The following is a 22,669-nucleotide window of genomic DNA, read 5'->3' on the forward strand; positions in this document are numbered from 1 at the left end:
TGAGTACACCATGGCAGGCGCTCCTGTCTGTGATGCAGCGTCAACGGTAACCGCAGCCATGGTCTCCGAGCTGATAGTCCATGCTGCTGCAAACGTCGTCGAACTGTTCGTGCAGATGGTTGTTGTCTTGCAAACGTCCCCATCTGTTGACTCAGGGATCGAGACGTGGCTGCACGATCCGTTACAGCCATGCGGATAAGATGCCTGTCATCTCGACTGCTAGTGATACGAGGCCGTTGGGATCCAGCACTGCGTTCCGTATTACCCTCCTGAACCCACCGATTCCATATTCGGCTAACAGTCATTGGATCTCGACCAACGCGTGCAGTAATGTGATGGTATGCATTTCTCCTCCTTACACGAGGTATCACAACAACGTTTCACCGGACAACGCCGGTCAACTGCTGTTTGTGTATGAGAAATCGGTTGGAAACGTTCATCATGTCAGCACGTTTTAGGTGTCGCCACCGACGCCAATCTTGTGTGAATGCGCTGAAAAGCTAATCATCTCATATCACAGCATCTTCTTCCTGTCGGTTAAATTTCGCCTTTGTAGCATGTCATCTTCGTGGTGTATTAATTTTAATGGCCAGTAGTGTAAAATGATTATACTGATTTGATTCAAAGTTCTTGTGTAACCATTTTTTTTCCAATCTCATCATGAAAATTTCTTCTCCTGTTTTCAGGATAAAGGTTATGAGCATGATACATGAATCCTTCAATAATGGAAGTTTGCCCAGTAAATAAAATTAGGTGGGAAGAAAGAAATAACTTCAGGCAGGGATATTCGATCCAGAGACCTTGCTCTCGAGAAACTAACCGCCTAACACGCTCGGCTACGAATTTCATGAGTAATCTCGAACATACAAAATATACAAATATGCATAGAATTTGCAAACTCGATTTCCTCGAAAACGGTTGAAGTTGCATTTTCCTATTTACATATGTTGAAGTCGTAGTCGTAACCTGCACATCCCGTCAATATGAATCAAATCGATGAGAGAGAATTCATGTGGTCCCCTTGTAAGTGCAAATTTATACATAAGCGACGTAGATAAGGTTTTGCCAGACGAAGAACAGTTTCTGAATTACTTAGCCGGGCCAATTGTAAACCAAGTTAAGAAGAAATAAATGTTGTGCGATGTGTGTCGTGTATCACTTTCGGCAAGGGAACAGCCTGAATGTGAACGAGTTCGTAGATTAACCGAACCCAACATTAAACGACCGGTGACAGCTGCACAACGTATTTCGGAAGCAGCGTTAAATCTTTTCAGATGGCAGAATAAGTTTTCCATGTGAATGAAAAATAAATTTTGTACCCTAAGTTACTTCAGGTACTGAAAGAAGATGGATGCAAAACAGCCAAGGGTCACCCTCATATAATTCCGTCTTGTCACACTGTCGCACAGAAAAGTGCTCATATATTTTTGAGCAAAGAGTGTGTATCCTATTGAGGAAATACAGGGTGTAGCAGATAAAAGTGGCCTGTGTAAGAATAACGGAAATGTGGTGACATTACAGAAACAAATAGCTCCGAAGGTCTTCCCATTTGTTTACAGCGAATCGAAAAATGCATTTATTCAGGGCGAAGAAAAATTCGCGCACCCAGACTTCGCAGCGCGATTCTTCCCATACTGCCAATATAAACATGTCTCTCACAAAATTACGTCGTGGACATATTTCGGGCAGTAAATGGACGTTAAACATTGGCAATCTGACAACAATGTTATCACCTGTACGATAACTGCATTTATCAATGAGTACAGTAGCTCTGTGCAGTTGCTGCAGTGTTGGGTTAGCACACAGGAAGTCGAGGGCTCGATTCTTGGTCGAGGATTATTTGTTTTTATTTTCTAAAAGTAGTCTGCATGGTACGGAATCTGGCGTCTTAAGCGTGATTCACGATTACCGTGGGTTTCTATAAAACGATTGCAGTTACCTACTACGAATACAGAATGGAAGTACAATCATTTTCATTGGTTCAGCTTTTCAAGAAGCCTTCTGCATGTCGTGGACGAGAATGGTTTCGACCCACTGCATCTACTAGATTCTAAACGTGTTGTGTGTACGCTTCCCTAATGGTCATATCCAAATTATTTGCAAAACACATTGGTAGCCTTCTAGTGATAAGACCCTAACGAAATGTAGTGGACCTGAACGTGGCAAGAATAAGAGCTTCTGTTAATCGATAGGACCATTGGGAAGGGTACACACAAAATAAGTTTAGAATCTACTAGACGCAGTGGTACAAAACAATTCGCGTCCACGACGTGCAAAATGTTTCCTTAAAAGCTGATCAATCAAAACTTTTGTAATTTCATATCTGTGTTCATGATACGTAACTCCAAATGTTTTGTAGGAGATCCACTGTAATCGTTGTATGATGATTAAGATGCCAGATACCGTACTATGCAGACTACCTTTAGCAAATAACAACAAAGAAGCCTCGACCCAGAATCGAATCCTCGACCTCCTGCATGCTAACACAAAACGCTGTTGACTGCGGCAACTGCACAGCGCTGCTCTATACTCTCACAGACATAGTTATCGTACACGTGATTACCTTGTTGCTAGATTACCAATCTTTAACGACCATTTATTGTCCGAAATATGCGCACGACGAAATTTTGTGATAGACATTTTTGTATTGCCAGTATGTGAGGAATAGCGCTACGAAGTCCGAGTGAGCGAATTTTTCTTCACCTTGTAGAAGATGTTGAAAGTGGCCCCTACGACATCAGTACACAGCTGTATACATCTAAGCATATTCAAATATACTCAGCGAAAAGTTCGAGTATCGATGGCGGCAATTTCGCGGCTGTTGCTGTCTTCCAATTTCTATATTGGTTCTAAAGGTTCAAATGGCTCTGAGCACTATGGGACTTAACAGCTATGGTCATCAGTCCCCGAGAAATTAGAACTACTTAAACCTAACTAAACTAAGGACATCACACAACACCCAGTCATCACGAGGCAGAGAAAATCCCTGACCCCGCCGGGAATCGAACCCGGGAACCCGGGCGTGGGAAGCGAGAGCGCTACAGCACGACCACGTGCTGTGGACAGTTTCTATATTGTGTGTGGATTTATTTTATACAGGGTGTTACAAAAAGGTACAGCCAAACTTTCAGGAAACATTCCTCACACACAAATAAAGAAAAGATGTTATGTGGACATGTGTCCGGAAACGCTTAATTTCCATGTTAGAGCCCATTTTAGTTTCGTTCTTCCACCTACGCTCAATGGAGCCCGTTTTCATGATTTCATGCGGGATACTCTATCTGTGCTGCTAGAACATGTCCCTTTACAAGTACGACACAACATGTGGTTCATGCACGATGGAGCTCCTGCACATTTCAGTCGAAGTGTTCGTATGCTTCTCAACTACAGATTCGCTGAGCGATGGATTGGTAGAGGCGAACCAATTCCATGGCCTCCACGCTCCCTGACCTCAACCCTCTTGACGTTCTTTTATGCGGGCATTTGAAAGATCTTGTCTACACAACCCCGGTACCAAATGTAGAGACTCTTCGTGCTCGTATTGTGGACGGCTGTGATACAATACGCCGTTCTCCAGGGCTGCATCAGTGCATCAGGGATTCCATGCGACGGAGGGTGGCTGCATGTATCCTCGCTAACGGAGGACATTTTGAACATTTCCTGTAAGAAAGTGTTTGAAGTCACGATGGTACGTTCTGTGGTTTGTGTTTCCGTTCCATGATTAATGTGATTTGAAGAGAAGTAATAAATTGAGCTCTAACATGGAAAGTAAGCGTTTCCGGACACATGTCCACATAACAAATTTTCTTTCTTTGTGTGTGAGGAATGTTTCCTGAAAGTTTGGACGTACCTTTTTGTAATACCCTGTAGACCTTGCTCCTCAAGTGTCCCCACAGGAAAAAAGTCACATGTTAGATCCGACGAACGGGGTGGCCATAAATGTTTGCTGACAGTTTGTTCCTCAGTGAAGACATCATGGCCTCGCTCCAGGGATACAAAGACGTGTGGCATCTGCTGGAAGATGCTGTACTGTCTCTCATATGTAGTGAGATGAGCATAAAATGTATCAAAAATTTCCATACATACAACTGTGTTGAGGTTAGTGTCAAAAAATATCGGTCCCATGATAGGCGTTCCAGTTACAATACACTAAACGCCTATTTTTTCATCATGGAGTGGTTGCTGAGACACAGTGTTAAGAGTTCTCTGTTGTTCGGTACCTCGTGTTCTGTGAATTCGCATGACCGTAAAGATGAAACCAGGGCTTCATCAGTCATGATGCAATGTAAAGGGTTTAACAAACCATCGCTGAAGTTATACAAAAGCGACGTGAAGAAATCTACACATTCCTGACTGTTATCCTCCAGTCGAAGTGCTGCACAAACGTCACACGATATGGCATCAAGTTAAGGCTTTTTAATATCCGCTGGCAATTCCTCCTACGTACCTGCCTGTATGGCCATTTTCAGTGTAGATTTCTTTGGGCTCTAAATAATGTCTGCAACAACGTCTTCGGTGCGAAGAAATTCTTTGTCGTTTCATATTTTGGACAGATCCGCTGGTTCGTCAGCTTTATACAGACTCCGTATTGCTCTCTTTGCTGGTAATCCTCTATCCAGATACTTGAAGCTGAAAATTTCGCGAATTTCCTTTATTGAACCAGTTTTCACACACACTTCCATAATTTTAATTCTTTCTGCTATCGAGAAGGTAATTTTGCAGACCGCGAATAGAAACGTCTGACTTCACTGTGAAATACACTACTGGCCATTAAAATTGCTACACCACGAAGATGACGTGCTACTGACGCGAAGTTTAACCGACAGGAAGAAGATGCTGTGATATGCAGATGATTAGCTTTTCAGAGCATTCACAGAAGGTTGGTGCCGGTGGCCACACCTACAACGTGCTGACATGAGGATAGTTTCCAACCGATTTCTCATACATAAACAGCAGTTGACAGGCGTTGCCTGGTGAAACGTGTGCCTCGTGTATGGAGGAGAAATGCGTACCATCACGTTTACGACTTTGATAAGGGTCGGATTGTAGTATATCGCGACGTATCGTGACGTTGCTGCTCGCGTTGGTCGAGATCCAATGACTGTTAACAGAACATGGAATTGGTGGGTTCAGAAGGGTAATAAGGAACGCAGTGCTATATCCCAACGGCCTCGTATCACTAGCAGTCTAGATGACAGGCATCTTATCCGCATGGCTGTAACGGATCGTGCAGCCACGTCTCGATCCCTGAGTCAACAGATGGGGACGTTTGCAAGACAACGACCATCTGCACGAACAGTTCGACGACGTTTGCAGCAGCATGGACTATCAACTCGGAGACCATGGCTGCGGTTACCGTTGTCGCTGCATCACAGACAGGAGCGCCTGCGATGGTGTACTCAACGACGAATCTGGGTACACGAATAGCAAAACCTCGTTTTTTCGTATGAATCCAGGATCTGTTTACAGCATCATGGTGGTCGCATCCGTGTTTGGCGACATCGCGGTGAACGCACATTGGAAGCGTGTATTCGTCATCGCCATACTGTCGTATCACCCGGCGTGATGTTATGGGGTGCCATTGGTTACACGTCTCGGTCACCTCTTGTTCGTATTGACGGCACTTTGAACAGTGGACGTTACATTTCAGATGTGTTACGACCCGTGGCTCTACCAGTCATTCGGTCCCTGCGAAACCCTACATTTCAGCAGGATAATACACGACCGCATGTTGCAGGTCCTGTACGGGCCTTTCGGGATAGAGAAAATGTTCGACTGCTGCCCTGGCCGGCACATTCTCCAAATCTCTCACCAATTGAAAACGCCTGGTCAAGGGTGGACTAGCAACTGGCTCGTCACAATACGCCAGTCACTACTCTTGATGAACTGTGGTATCGTGTTGAAGCTGCATAGGCAGCTGTACCTGTACACGCCATCCAAGCTCTGTTTGACTCAATGCCCAGGCGTATCAAGGTCGTCATTAAGGCCAGAGGTGGTTGTTCTGGGTATTGATTTCTCAAGATCTATGCACCCAAATTGCGTGAAAATGTAATCACATGTCACTTCTAGTATAATATATTTGTCCAATGAATACCCGTTTATCATCTGCATTTTTTTCTTGGTGTAGCAATTTTAATGGCCAGTGGTGTATTTATATTGTTTTATCTACGTGTGTAGCAAGTGTAATGTGTAACCTATGGAACATAGTACGAATCAGGATGATACTGATCGTAGAAACATGGAACACAATAATTATTGTGAGCTACAGCTCTTTTAATGAACAGCGTTTCTTTGTACGTGCATGGTTTGTTTAATATTTCAGAGCAGAGGATACAAATCAGGTTTTTCTTTAAATACGCGCTGTAAATGTCATGAACGTTAGTTACCTTTGAGACTGGACACACTGAGTTGACGTTAATCAAGAATGCTCTTAAGGCGAGGAAGACGCTATTGTCAACAGCTCACTGAGTTCGAACGAGGTCGTGTATTACGGCTACGAGAAGCTGGATGTTACTTCCACGATACTGCAAAAAGACTTGGCAGGAATGTAGCCACTATACATTACTGCTGATAGGGGTGGTGACGAGAAACTAGTGCCGCAAGAAGACCACGCTTCGGACAGATCCGTTATACAACCAAGAGGGAAGACTGTGGTGTTCGACGCATGGCTGTGGCAAATCTTACCTCGTCTGCAGCATCAACTCGAGCAGCAGTCGGCACCACAGTGACACGACTAGCTCTTACAAATAAGTTCTTGTAGGACAGTGTAGTGTGCACCCCACTGGCCTCATATCGCCCCCGTTTGCAACATCAGTGATATCAAGTGAGGGCTCATTAGAGGGCAGGTGGATGCCTGTTGTAATTTCTGATGAAAGGTGGTTCTGCCTTGGAGCCAGTGACGACCGTGTGTTGGTCAGATGGTCAGTTGAGGGCCTGCACCACTGTGGTGCCATCTGCTGCTCGGACTGGTGTTGCAGACGAGGTGCAGACACTGGATGTACTCCTGGAGTTATGGTCTGGGGTGCCATTTCGTATGAGAGCAGGAGAATCTCTCGGTTATTCCAAGCACCCTGACTACAAACCTGTGCGTCTTTCTGGTGATTCGACCTGTTGTGCTGTCATTCATGAACAGTTTTCCTGGGTGTGTTTCCCAATAGGATAACGCTCGCCCACATAACAACGTGCTCTACTAAGTGTCGACATTTTGCCTTAGCCTGCTCGATCACCAGATCTGTCTCTTATCGAGCACGTGTGGGTCATTATAGGACAATTCCAGCATCGTCCAGAACCAGCGTTAACAGTCCCTGTATTGACTGACCAAGTGCAACGGGCATGGAACTCTATCCCAGAAACTGACATGCAATACCTATAGGACTCAATACATACTTATTTGCTTTCAACATTCTGGCGGTTACACCGCTTATTGATGTGCCACCATTTCACATTTGTAATGGCTTTCCTTGCGCTTACATTAACCTATGAACGTGCAACGTTAATCACTGAAATATGTTAGCTAGACAAAAGTATTCACAAAATTTCAATATCGTATAGTAATTACATGTTCAACGGAGGCCTTAAATTTATGTATCTGTTATTAGTAAATAATTATGGTAATAATAACAATAATAATAAAATTGATCAATATTAATATAGCTGAAATCAATGAACTGATATACTGAATGTAACAAAGTCTAACACAAAAATTGTATGTGTAAATAAGTAAAACACATTTTTTGCCTTCATATCTTTAACTGGTTTAGAGGTAGTTAAAAGATTAATAATAGGTACCAATTTTGTGTTGCGTACAGAATGTAACAATGTAAATGATGGAGTGAGAACTGCGCTGCGAAAGTGAGTCAGATACCGCCAACATAAAACAAAGAGCCTGAGAAATTTGAGGAAATGTGTGATGACGAAAACCTAATCGAAAACTGCCTGGGACATCAGTATACAGAAAGAAGAGTTCTAATTTAGTTAGATTTTTTTTCTTTCATCTTAATGATTTTCTATATTTTGATGTAGGCATTGGATAGGATTATTGGGTAGGTGTCAACATTTTTTTCACTATTTTTAAAATGAAAAACATGTAATAAAACAGTGGACACATGTGAATGTATAGTGAAAAGAATACTATATAAATATTGTTTGTTAGTTAGTTTGTTTTATTAATTATGTATAGCAAAAAAACTCAACACATTCAAATATTACAAGAAAATAAGTGTTCCAATGTATTTGTGTACATTCTTGCCTACTTTTGACGTGCTAGACTGAACAATCAAGTGGTACCGTGGAGGCGAAAAGAACACTGATTGTTGACCTGCAGTGTGGGCTGATGTATTGGATTTCGTGCATACTGATAGGTTATAAAACATTCAAGTCAATCAATATAAGCACTGTACCATAGGAACTGCAGAAATACAGTGATTAATAAAGGGAAAATTGTAAGGTGTCAGGCAAATCCAACACCTTCCATGAAAACCCTGACATGATAAGCAAATCCAGTAGTATGTCACATAGCTCCGAATAAATCGTGACATTAAATTATCCAAAGTAATACGAGCAACGAGTGAGCAAATGGAATACCACAGACTAACACAAGAATGTCTAAATGTATGTCATACCTTCCCACCGCGAGACAGACGCAGTTCCAAGGGGAGAAACGAAAACAGAAGCCGAGAGCAGAACCGTGTTAAGCTAGAAGGCCCTACGATAAGGGACACCCACGTCTCCAGCTAACCACCAGGACCACCCACCAGCCCATGTTAAAAGATAGAGCCCTCCAGAAGAACAGTATAGGCCTTACGATAACACTAAAAGGGCCACACCAGCTGCAAGTTTTAGCGTGAGACTTTTTCGTGTCTCTGTTACGTTGCAAACTTTAAAAACAATGCCCCACCACGAAAAGTATAACGTTTCTCATTGGATAGACATAATTTTTGTAGGTGGAGCTTAAGGTTAACATTGAGACCCTGATTGGTCAGATGAAAACACAGCCAGATAGGTTTTTTTAAACCAACTTCTGTAAATTGTAGTAAGGAGAAGTTAGGAGAGAGTTGCTTCCGAGTCGGCGAGGTGCGTGGAGCTGTGCCGACCGACGCCCCCTGACACAGCCTAACCAACGACAAGGTAATGAATGCACGCGATGCCGCATAACAGTGCATAAAGCTTCACTCAGAACTGCAGAAGTCTCATCTGTTACACCCCCGTTTTGCGTAATACTAGTGTCGATCGTCAATTAAAGCTCATGCTATTCACATTTGCTACGTAAGTTAAAATCTGAAACGCGATGATTTTTCTGTTATATAATTACTGAGAAGCCTCATCAGCCACTGTAATTTGCGACAAGTTAGATAAGTAATTAAAGATAATTGAGGGTCACTGTAGACCATTTTGATAGTTTTCTCTTTTGTGAAACTTAATTTAAACCTAGATTATAGATGTGATATGGCATAGGTCATCCTTCGATCCATTGTAGAACTTGGAAACCCATTCAGGGAATATTCGTTCACATTTTTGTTGAACGCAGTTGATTTTTATCATCCTGTATTAAAACATTTCCTTTTATCAATAGTGCAATTTATAAACAACGTGTTGTGAGTAGAATAAAATTTCCAATAGTAAACTTAACTGCTTTTTCGACGTTATTTTACCAGCTAACTAAAAGTAGGAAAGCCTTGAACCCCTTCCACTAAATTTAGTTAATATTAAGATTCTTTTACAATGAGTGCAGTGGAGCTGACGCTGAAATCATTAAGTATTTGGTTACATCATCGCTAGTCTCACTGAACTCTTCTGAACTTTACATGTCATGTGTGGTCTGGCGTCTCCTTACCAGCAACAGGTCCCAGGTTCAAACTAGTCAATTCCCTAAAAAACACGCTCAGAGCGTCGTTGTGCGAAAGTTGTAGGGAGACACGATATAGAACAAACAGACACCACGCAGAATGTTAGAAAATGTAGCGTGTGCGGGTGTCCTATGTCGGGTTTGACATTTCGACGACTGTGCTTTGATGTGGATAAGTCTTGAACTGTGTCGTATCATTCATTGAACTGAAACTATTTCATTGGTGCCAAGGAAACTTGAGAGTATTGAGATAAATATAATACGTAATTACGCTAGTGCTGTTTATTTCAGATTTTGCACATACTGAAACTGCAATCGACGACATCAGGCTCACGACGGCTACTGTGCCAGTGCAGGAAACATTCTTTTCATTGCAAGGTCGCCAGACACCGGAACCGTGGGTCATCGTCACCACACTATCTTGGAGTCACGCAACGGGATGAAGTGCATCCAGTGCGGGTATATTTGAATGCTATCAGGTTCTCACTAGCAAAAATAATATTTAAAATAAAATGTTCTTCCAGCTGTAGGAATGTAACTGAGGCACAACGACATTGTCACTGTAACAGTACCAACACGCAGAGTGGTATCTTTCATGTGTCGGGTATTCTGCCAGACATCAGCGTCGTTCTTGCACGATATTTCTATAACGTAAGTCGCTTACTTCATCAGGTGCTATCTCAGTCTCAGGCAGCACCTGATGACGATAACTAACTACGTTACCGAAATACCGTGTAAGAACGACGTTGGTATCCGGCAGAAAACCTAACATCTGAAAAATGTCAACAGATTGCCTGGAAAGCTTTAAAAGTTACGTAAATGTAGTGTTTGCTCCTCCTTCCTCCCTGCGGTTTTTCTGCTCTTTAGTAAAATAGCAGTTACATCAGCTTCCAAGCTGTCAACTTTCAAAGATTCAGATCCTCATGTAATAAATAAATAAAAATAAATTCCTGTCTGAAATGTATGGACTTACAACCCGCCGCTTTATTACATATTTGCAAACCTATTACAAGAGTGCTTTATTCTGATTGTCCGAGAACTTCAGACAGCTTGGTATTGGATTTTTAAAGCCTGTGGACTCGTTTTTTGGATACGATACGATACTATATTGCAAGCCTGTTGTATTCCGAATTACGATGCAGTATTCCTTCGGACATACATATGCAAGCAGTGCAATATCGTATTTATCCGCTGACACCAGTCAAGCGAGTTTCAAGTAAAATTTCTCCCCTGTACGCTAATACACATAATAGATGTAGGAGTACAGGTTGTAGACACATGGTTGACGACATTCGGAAGTTCGGGTGAGACCCTTAGTTGTGCATGAATAGCCAAATGGTACAACGACCGCTCGCGAGAATTGGCAAATCCTGGTTCTGGTTCCGGTCCCGACCAGATTTTCGTTGTAGTCGTTCCATTATACAGCTGATGGTTGTCCACATTTCATGTCCATTTTTGAGGTGGTTTGTTTATAATTTTACGCGAGTTGCACGGAATGGGCGCGTCAGTGTTTTTTGTGTAACTGAACACTTTTCTGGGCATGCATGCATGCTTATTATTATTATTCAATAGCATAGGTATCTATACTTTGAAAGGCTTCTGCTTTGGCACGAAAACTTTTCATCAAAATGTTTGTGCATGTTACAAACAGTCACTTGCCAAAACCTGCGTCTGCAGAAATTTACACAAGAGGGAGAAAAATTGAAAAACAGTTTTTAATGTAAGAAACATAGAAGTGCCTTGTTTTAACAAAAATGACACTGATATAACTCCTTCTTTAATCGTATGGCTAGGGCCCCACGCCGGGCAGACAATTCGCCGGGTGCCGGTATTTCAATTTGACGCCACTTCGGTGACCTTCAGTCGATGAGGATGATAGGATGATAATGAGGACAGCACAACACACAGTCTCGCAGCGGAGAAAATTCCCCGTCCCAGCCGGGAATCGAACTCAGGCCCAGAGGAGTGACAACCCGTCACGCTGACCACGCAGTTACTGGGTGCGAACACTCCTGAATGTAAAGAAACAGGAAATATGATTGGATGGCTGTGCGTGTTAAAGCCCCGATTCCGGGATGGCGAAGAGGGTCGGCACCGAATCAAATCCGCCCGATGGTTTGACGGTAGGTATTCCGGACAGCCTTGATGTGGTTTTTAGGTGCTTTATGACATCCCAATAGGTGCATTCCGGGTTCGTACCGGATCCACGCCTTCTTTACCTGAATCACAAACATTTAGAAAACTTTCGTTCACTTTCACATACATAACAGTACTCACAGACAGTTGGAATACACATATTCCATCCAAGGGGTAACGGTTTAGCGAAAGGAAGGTCATATTGCCACCCTTTCAATCAACTTTGGCAGATACATTAATAAGCAAATACGTTAATAACCATACCGATCCTGTGTCGATGCCAGACAAAGCTACAGGAAAAGGAAGAGAAAGCAAAATAAGAAAGTGAAGAAACAGAAAATACAATTTAAAAGCAATTATTCGACTCATGCGACCTATAACATTGTTTGTCCAGGATCACTCACGTCTGACATGTGAACAGAAATATTTCATTATTTTCATGCACTCTATTTTTAAAGTTGATTGGTGAAATTAAAGCTTAGTAAAATGTGTTTTGAAAGCTATAAATATTCTGTATAAAGAAAATTTTAGGTCGTAGAACGCACGTTTTCAACCCCAAGCCGTGAAAATGACAAGTTTCGGTTTTTGAAAACTCGTGATAAAACTTACAATGAGGAATTATTTTTTACAAAATACTGTTACGAAATTCATGTGGTTAAAACAGAATATCTTAAAAAAAGCATTGAAGCCACAAGGTTTAATATAAACAACAAGTGCTACCGTCTGTCCCCATAGCAGTGTCACTTTGCTCCCTAGTTCTATTCGATACATACCGGCTTGGAAGGTTTTCAATATGTACCGATCATAAGTTTGGAATGATGCTCAACTTGAGTATACTGTACTTTCTCTCTCTCTCTCTCTCTCTCTCTCTCTCTCTCTCTCTCTCTCTCTCTCTCTCATACAAACACAGTACCTCACTCCAGTTTCCTACCCATCGCATCACGTTACTAACCCACTGCCACGTTCACTGCTCCCGGATTAGCGGCAAATTATTGTTACATTATGATTTAACACAGGTGTACTACGAGAGCTATTCAGAAAGTAAGGCCTTATACATCGTGAAATAGAGACCAAATGGAAATCCGATGAAGCTTTCCACAGATGTATTGAGCACTGTCCCTAGTGTTATGTCTTCCTTGCAAACTGTGTGGTCCTTTAGTGGATGCGGGAGTGAGGAACCGATGCTGTTCATTGACAAAGAATTCAGACATTAATTTATTCTACATCCATTATCGGATAGTAAAAATACGAGGGATGTCCAGAAAGTAAGTTCCGATTGATCGCGAAATGGAAATCACAGTGAAAACAGAAATGTTTTATTTGTAACAGTTAGCTACACATTCCAGCTACTTCTCTACGTAGTCGCCGTGCTGACTTAGACAACTGTCGTTGCGTTGTACCAACTTTCCAATACCCTCATCATAGAAAGCAGCCGCCAGTGCTTTCCGTCAATTCTCTATGCCAGCCTACAGCTCGTTGTCTGGCAAAAATGCTGTCTTCATGTGAGCAGAAATGAAACTCAGAGGGAGACAATTACGGGCTGTGTTGTGGATAATCAAACGTTTCCAAATGAAAACGATACAGGAGACTCTTCATTGCCCCTGCAGAATGTGGCTGGGAATTGTCTTGAAGAAGAAACTACATGACAGTTGTGTAATGTTGGCTGCATAGCCTCAGGCGAAATTTCTCACCATGCCCTCGTACTTGGCGGGAGACATTATTTTCTAGACATCTTTATGCGCTCGCTGTGAGCTCAGAAATGAGAAGAGCGGCGTGATGCGCTCTAGGGTCATACTAAAGACACTGACCAACATATCAGTGCAAAGCTTTATCAGATTTTCACAGTAGTTTCCATTTCGTGACCGATCGGAACTTACTTTCTGGACACCCCTCGTAATAGTTGCCGTTGTTGCAGCGACAATTGCTAAGAGCAGATCTGACTGTGGAGATATACACAAATGTAAAAGATTTATAAGTCTCTCACTCTTCAGTTACAATGTCTATTCAAAAGATGTGGAGACCTGGTCACTGTAAAAGTATGTAAGTGTTAACTGACAAACACACAAAATGGGGTCAGAGTATGAAAGTTCGAACTCAAGTATACCCGCCACTGGAACTCTGTAGAGAGGATACTTGCATCTCACTGGCAGCGGAGTAATTGTTCGTGGCAACGCCCTCATACTGCGGCGGCGGCCGTAGGAAACGCGGCTGCGTAGTTGGTGGCGAGCGTATTTCAATATGTGGCCGACCGGATTGCGGCCATACCATATCTAGTATGCCTGTCGATCGCGTCATATCGCTCTTTTCAGTTCCGAGCAGACAGTGATCACATAAAGATGCCTAGAACAGTAGTGTCTCCTGCCAGGTATGGGTGCCCACTGCGATGTTATGCCTGATTTCATGCAACCCCACATAACGTATCTGTCATGCATTTCCTTCTTCATCACAATTCTCGGCCACACACTGCAGGGGCAATGAGGATCCTGCGCAGCCCTTTCGATGGGACGTTTCTCACCACCCATCATACAGCCCAGACTTGGCTCCCTTTGATGTTCATCTCTGCTCACGTGAACTGCTGGCTATGAAGACAACATTTTGACACAGACAACGATCTACAGACAACATAGAGAAGTGGCGGAAAAAAACCCACGCGGATTCGTTCTATTACGAGAGCATTGGTAAGTTGGTACAGTGCAAAGACAAATTTCTAAGTCGCAGCAGCGACTATGAAGAGAAGTAGTTGGAAGATGTAGCAAACTGTTGCAAACAGAACATTTTTGATTTTCACTGTGATTTACATTTCATTACCAGTCAGACCTTACTGCCCGAATATTTCTCTAGCCGGCCGGAGTGGCCGTGCGGTTTTAGGCGCTACAGTCTAGAGCCGAGCGACCGCTATGGTTGCAGGTTCGAATCCTGCCTCGGGCATGGATGTGTGTGATGTCCTTATGTTAGTTAGGTTTAATTAGTTCTAAGTTCTAGGTGACTGATGACCTCAGAAGTTAAGTCGCATAGTGCTCAGAGCCATTTGAACTATTTTGAATACTCGTATTTTAAATCTCCGATGCAGACTTGTTCCAGAGAGTATAAGAAATCCGTGGGAGGTGCCATAGCAAAATTCCGGCGCGTTCAGGCCGAAATTAAGCCCTGTTTCTCTTGCAGAAAAAGTATTTCCTCTTTTAGATTGAGGCACAGCGATGATGTACACTTCAGCAGACCTACGGTTGTGAAACTGAATGTGGCCTCAGCAAGCCGCTACGGGTCTAGTTTGACGACAGAGAAGTGGTAAACTATTGTTGTGATGAAACTATGCAGCAGAAGGAGGATGCCCATTTTTCTACTTTGGAGCTGGATAATGAATAGATAAATATACTGCAGCCACGTTAATTTTTCCTTTGAATAGCCACCGGTATTCTTGCGCCAGTCTCTTTCCGCAGTTCGACAAGAGAATAAACTAGTTTGAGAACTCTATTTTGGCAGGTGCTGTAGTTAGCACCCTGGACTCGCATTCAGGACAACGGTTCAACCCCGCGTCCGCCCAACCTAGTTTAGGTTTCCTGTGATTTCCCTAAATCGCTTCAGGAAAATGCTGGGATGGTTCTTTTGAACGGGCACAGCTGACTTCTTTCCCTAATCGGATGGGACCGATGACCTCGCTGTTTGGTCCTCTCCCACAAATCAATCAACCGACTAATGTTCCGTAAATCTTCACATGCGTCTCGAATGTAAGACAGCGTCAAATAACCGCCCCGCCAAAAATGATGCATAATTTCTCATGAACGTTCTATGTGGGAATTCTGTATCCTGTGTCCTACATTCCAGGAGGAGGGACAATTGCCCCTTTTTGTCCCCCCTTGAGCACGCTCAAGCTTGCCAGCTTCAAATATCTGCAGCCATCTAGCTGTCTGCTAACAAGATGCATTTTTTTGTAGAAACTGCAAACTACGCTGAAGCTCCAAAGAAACTGGTGTTGGCATGCGTATTCAAATACAGAGATATGGAAACAGGCAGAATAGACGGTAGGTCAGTAACGCCTAAGTAAGACGACAAGTGTGTGGCGCAGTTGTTAGATCGGTTACTGCTGATACTGTGGTAGGTTATCAAGATTTAAGTGAGTTTGAAAGTGGTGTTATAGTCGGCTCACGAGCGATGGGACACAGTACCTCGCGGGGTAGCGATGAAGTGGGGATTTTCCCGTCCGACCAGTCATGAGTGTGCCGTGAATATCAGGAATCCGGCAAAACATCACATCTCCGACATCACTGCGGCCGGAAAAAGATCCTTCAAGTACGGGACCAACAACGACTAATGAGATCGTTCATCGTGACAGAAGTGTAAGCCTTCCACAAATTGCTGCAGATTTCAATGCTGGGCCATCGAGAAGTGTCAACGTGCGAACCATTCAACGAAACATCAACGATATGGGCGTTGGAAGCAGAAGGCTCACTCGTGTACCCTGGACGAGTGCACAACACAAAGCTTTACGCCTCGCCTGGGCTCCTCAACACCGACATTGGACTGTTGATGACTGGAAACATGTTGCGTGGTCGGACGAGTCTCGTTTCCAATTGTTCGGGTATGGAGACAATCTCATGAATCCATGGACCCTGCATGTCAGCAGGGGACTGTTCAAGCTGGTAGGGTTAGGGAGAGATCCCTGATAATGGCAAGATACGACTCTGATGTTCGTAAGCATCCTGTCTGATCCTGCATCCATTCACGTCCATTGTGCATTCCGATGGAGTTCGACGATTCCAGTAGGACAATGCGACACCCCACACTTCCAGAACAGCAACAGAGTGGCTCTAGGAACATTCTTCTGAGTTTAATGGCTTCAGCTGGGCACCAGACTCCCCAGACATGAACATTATTGAGCATACCTTGGATGCCTTGCAACGTGTTAACGTGTTGTTCAGAAGAGCTCTCCACCTCCTCGTGCTCTTACGGATTTATGGACAGCCCTGCAGGATTCATGGTGCAAATTCCCACCAGCACTACATCAAACACTAGTAGAGTCTATGCCAGATCGTGCTGCGACACTTCTGCTTTTTTGAAGCTTCGTGTCCAATGTACAAAGGCATTGCGCTGCTTATTCTGCTGCTTTAACGACTGGACGTGCGGATTTTCCTCATAGTATAGACATCTTGTCTGTGACAGTGGAATAGGCACATTCAGTCGATTTCTTTCTGTGCTAAGGTGAGACTGGTTGCTCGCTTTGGAAATTTGCGCTGGATAAATGATTGTAAGTTACATAACCTTTCAGATTATGGAGAATTAAGTTTCTTTTTGTAAGGTCGTAACGTCAGTGTTAAAGAAGAAGTATCGATCTTAGATACTGGCAAGAAAAAAACCAGGCTACTTGTTACCACTGTCAATAATGGCTCAAATGGTTCAAATGGCGCTGAGCACTATGGGACTCAACTTCTGAGGTCATAAGTCCCCTAGAACTTAGAACTAGTTAAACCCAACTAACCTAAGGACATCACACACATCCATGCCCGAGCCAGGATTCGAACCAGCGACAGTAGCGGTCTCGCGGTTCCAGACTGCAGCGCCTAGAACCGCCCGGCCACTTCGGCCGGGGTCAATAATGGTTTCGTCATTTGAACGAATATTTTTCTGAGCATCTCTCATAATGCTATACTCCATTCATCTGAAAAATAAACCTCATGTTATTTGCACTATGTATTCTTCTGCGTTTTCTGGAACCTTAATGGATTACGTTTCACGTGGAGCGGAAGCCAAGCTGTCACGAGTGCAGTCAAGTAAGGTAATGAGGATATGTTTTATGCTGTGCTTTACGCGTACATCGACTCAGCGATAAAACGGGGCAACGGCTTTACCGGCGCATTTAACTTGAACAGCAGCGGCCAGGCAAGTGATTCAGCTAATCTGCAATGATGTGAACAGTTGCAGTAAATACGTAAAAAGATACAAGCAAAGAACAATGTAGCTTTGAATGTCATTTAATTTTTAAACCGAAGGAAAGAATATATGGTAAAACTCAGGTGAAAGGCTTCTTAGGTGACCAGACCGGAAACATGACATACTCTCGATATCAGCTAACATACTATCGTAATTTAAAAAAATGAGAGATGAAAATTCCTGATTTTGACAATGATAATTTTTCTGCATGCGGTATTTGTGGCATAAAAGCGCACTGCTGGGATTCTGCCGTGTAGTTAAATATTGAAGCCACTGAATGCATTACTGGCAGTCGTGTTGTAATCTCTGAATTCCCTCCATATCGGACCCCAAGGAATATATTACAGTACTGCTACGTTGGTAACAGGGCGATCGGCAACAGAATCCCGTACCACTAAGAAGTCCACATTTCCTCCTCCTCTTTTATGACGTGTTGCTGTGCATTTCCCCTTCGTTCGGCAGTGACGTGTCACAAAGCTTCGTGCATTAGTTGCAGCACCTTTCGCAGCTTAAATGCCTTGTTATTTCTAGCGACAAATCGCTGAACTTGGCACCAGATCAATTCTGCTAGGTTCAGATCGCAGTGTTAAGGTGACAACTGTAAAACTGCAGCATTTATACAGTGTGCTCGACGACGTGAAAATTATTGTTTTCCGTGTTTCTACGAATCTTATCACTGTGTCTCGTGTGAGACCACATCTGTCCTACAAAAAAATGGGCGTATTCTAACAAAGAGTAATTGATCTTCCATTCTTCTCCAAAAAATGTAATTATATAATGTTTTCTTAACTTCACAATCTTTAACAATCTTTTATAAAATATTGACAATGGAGAATGTGTATTTGCAGTGAAAACCAGAATTTTGCGTTTGATCTGTAATTAGAAATTAGAAGACCTGCAATTTTTTTCGAAAAAATGGTGGCTAAGTATGAGTTAATTGCCAAATACACTCCTGGAAATGGAAAAAAGAACACATTGACACCGGTGTGTCAGACCCACCATACTTGCTCCGGACACTACGAGAGGGCTGTATAAGCAATGATCACACGCACGGCACAGCGGACACACCAGGAACCGCGGTGTTGGCCGTCGAATGGCGCTAGCTGCGCAGCATTTGTGCACCGCCGCCGTCAATGTCAGCCAGTTTGCCGTGGCATACGGAGCTCCATCGCTGTCTTTAACACTGGTAGCATGCCGCGACAGCCTGGACGTGAACCGCATGTGCAGTTGACGGACTTTGAGCGAGGGCGTATAGTGGGCATGCGGGAGGCCGGGTGGACGTACCGCCGAATTGCTCAACACGTGGGACGTGAGGTCTCCACAGTACATCGATGTTGTCGCCAGTGGTCGGCGGAAGGTGCACGTGCCCGTCGACCTGTGACCGGACCGCAGCGACGCACGGATGCACGCCAAGACCGTAGGATCCTATCTAGTGCCGTAGGGGACCACACCGCCACTTCCCAGCAAATTAGGGACACTGTTGCTCCTGGGGTATCGGCGAGGACCATTCGCAACCGTCTCCATGAAGCTGGGCTACGGTCCCGCACACCGTTAGGCCGTCTTCCGCTCACGCCCCAACATCGTGCAGCCCGCCTCCAGTGGTGTCGCGACAGGCGTGAATGGAGGGACGAATGAAAACGTGTCGTCTTCAGCGATGAGAGTCGCTTCTGCATTGGTGCCAATGATGGTCGTATGCGTGTTTGGCGCCGCGCAGGTGAGCGCCACAATCAGGACTGCATACGACCGAGGCACACAGGGCCAACACCCGACATCATGGTGTGGGGAGCGATCTCCTACACTGGCCGTACACCTCTGGTTATCGTCGAGGGGACACTGAATAGTGCACGGTACATCCAAACCGTCATCGAACCCATCGTTCTACCATTCCTAGACCGGCAAGGGAACTTGCTGTTCCAACAGGACAATGCCCGTCCGCATGTATCCCGTGCAACCCAACGTGCTCTAGAAGGTGTAAGTCAACTACCCTGGCCAGCAAGATCTCCGGATCTGTCCTCCATTGAGCATGTTTGGGACTCACGCGGTCTGCACGTCCAGCACGAACGTTGGTCCAACTGAGGCGCCAGGTGGAAATGGCATGGCAAGCCGTTCCACAGGACTACATCCAGCATCTCTACGATCGTCTCCATGGGAGAATAGCAGCCTGCATTGCTGCGAAAGGTGGATATACACTGTACTAGTGCCGAGATTGTGCATGCTCTGTTGCCTGTGTCTATGTGCCTGTGGTTCTGTCAGTGTAATCATGTGATGTATCTGACCCCAGGAATGTGTCAAAGTTTCCCCTTCCTGGGACAATGAATTCACGGTGTTCTTATTTCAATGTCCAGGAGTGTATATTTGATAAATGTCATATTTAAATGATTTGGGTATACAAACAAACAAAAAAATTGTAGAACCACCATCACCCTCCAGCCCACTCGATTATCAATCTACGACGCTAACACTTACGCCACGAAAATAACTGCAATTTTCTTCCTTACATGTATTACATACTATTTCTGGAAAACCGCCAAAGGTGATTTTACTGTATAATCTTGTGAAAAACATTAAGAACAACTTGTTTCTAGCCTTAACGGCGTTCCGTGCGCGTGTTTCATTACTAAGCAGGAAGCAGTGTCATCCATTTTTTGGCTAGGTATGAGCAGCGAGACATTCTCAGCACAAGTTGCGTTTACAGAGACTGTGACTGTACACGATTTTTTAAATAAAAATTGCGGAGTTAAAGTATGATTAAGAAAAACGTTGATGGCTGTTAATACATTAGCATGTCTTAAAGCTTCATTTACAGTTACATAGTAATAAGATATCTATTACACAAGCTGAACCAACCTCCAAGAGTGAACGACACCGGTGTACGAGAACTATGGCTCCTGACCAATCATCGCGTTTGTATTCGTTTACATCTGGTTTATTCTTATGATGAACGGAGTATAGTAGTGCAACACATTTGTGTCTTGTCAAATGTGGCCAGGTTTCGGAGGGTCGGGAGGGGGTAAGCAGCAGTTTTTAACGAACTAAGGCAGGAACATTTGCTATTGTATTGATGTAGGTAAGCATGGGCTAATGACTTTCATTGTTCATTCAGTTAATGCTATCGTGATGTTAAGTAATGTGTACCAATATTATTTCTGATGTTTTTTTTAGTTGCTAAAAATAATACTTCCAGTTATGTAAGTAAGCTTTCAGTCTGTGATAGGTAACATTACGTTTGATTCCCATAATCATAAATACACCAGGGAAGCCTGTATATCCACAATTAAACTTGTACAAATATGCGTACTTACTCATGTATTGAATAGTTTTACATTTTTAGTTTGATACTTTGAAAGATAATTTTTACAAATAATAAACACGTACAACACGGTTCTATTTTCATGCATTAACATTAAAGATCATTACGAAATGAGACGGCGGCGCAGGAAGATCGTATCCACCAACGAACGATGTCAGTAAATTATTGACACTTTATTTTTTATTTTGTTAACATTTAAGTTGTTTGCAATAGGCATTACAATAATGGGGGTGAATCCTGCGTTAAGTGTGGAATGAGAAATAAGAATCTATTTATATCCCATCATTACTGAAGCTACCAGAGATAACAGAAACAAAATTACAATCTGTAGACAAAGAGCGGTGGAATATTTAATGTTAATTTTCGTTCTATTTATTGATTTATATACATATTAGATGTGTTTTACGTTGAATGTTACGACTTCTGTAAAGTAGACAATTAACATCGATGTTTTGTGGACGATTATTAACGGCCATCGTTGTTTAGACGTCGGCAGATGAACGGAGACCGTTTTATTTCATGTAACGTTGCAGAGTGTGTAGAATTCCACAGGCCTTTACTACGATCTCTCTGTGGCGTGTACGTAGAGAGAAGACTTGTATTCTAAAACCTTTCTTCTAAATTACGTAATCGAAAGTGTTAAGAGCATCTTTTTGCTAGAACTGACTGCATATCCCACGTTCCGACCAGCTGTAACCACCACAAATTTTGTATGAAGGCTGTGTGTCCTACGCATGCTGCTACAGGCATTGTTAATAAACGAAGAACGTGATTCCAGTTTAACAGTGGATTCTCGATGTTTGGGTGGCTACTCGTCTCTCTTGCTTGATGATAGTGTGCGAGGTCGCAGCAGAGTTACACAACTTGAGTTGCAGCAGATCCTGTCCTCGTTATGATAACAGAAATAGTGACTGGGCACTTCTAGTGTCATATCTTAGCTTCTGCTTGTGACAGCAAGCTGATAGTTCCGTGTGTAAACGATGTACACTTTATGGCGTAATCGAATATTTCACTTCTGCAATACCCCTTATCGTGGACCAACAGGTATCGACTATATAAAAAGTTATTTTAGTGTGCGAGAACAGGCCTGGGAAAGCTCAACGGTTCCAACCGACCGCCGTGTCATCCTTAATCATGCTAGCCAAGCCCGACACCTCTAATATGACGGGAACTGGTGTTATCACTGGAGCGAGGCCGTTGGCCCATAAACACTGAGATTCGTGAAAACTACCACGTTGTGCATGATGTTTAAATTTATTACTTCTTTCCAGAGAGTATCCACTTATGCAGCTGAATGCACCTGCAACAATTATGTTGTTGTATGAAACATATGTGAAGAGATATATAGTCACAAACAATGAGATGCGTGAAAGACTGCCGCATCATGCATGAAGTTTTGATACATTTGTTCTTTACTAGTGAGACACACCTACACTTGAGTCAGCTTAAGGAAA

The sequence above is a fragment of the Schistocerca gregaria genome, chromosome 2, assembly GCF_023897955.1.
Source record: "Schistocerca gregaria isolate iqSchGreg1 chromosome 2, iqSchGreg1.2, whole genome shotgun sequence".
Lineage (NCBI taxonomy): Eukaryota > Metazoa > Arthropoda > Insecta > Orthoptera > Acrididae > Schistocerca > Schistocerca gregaria.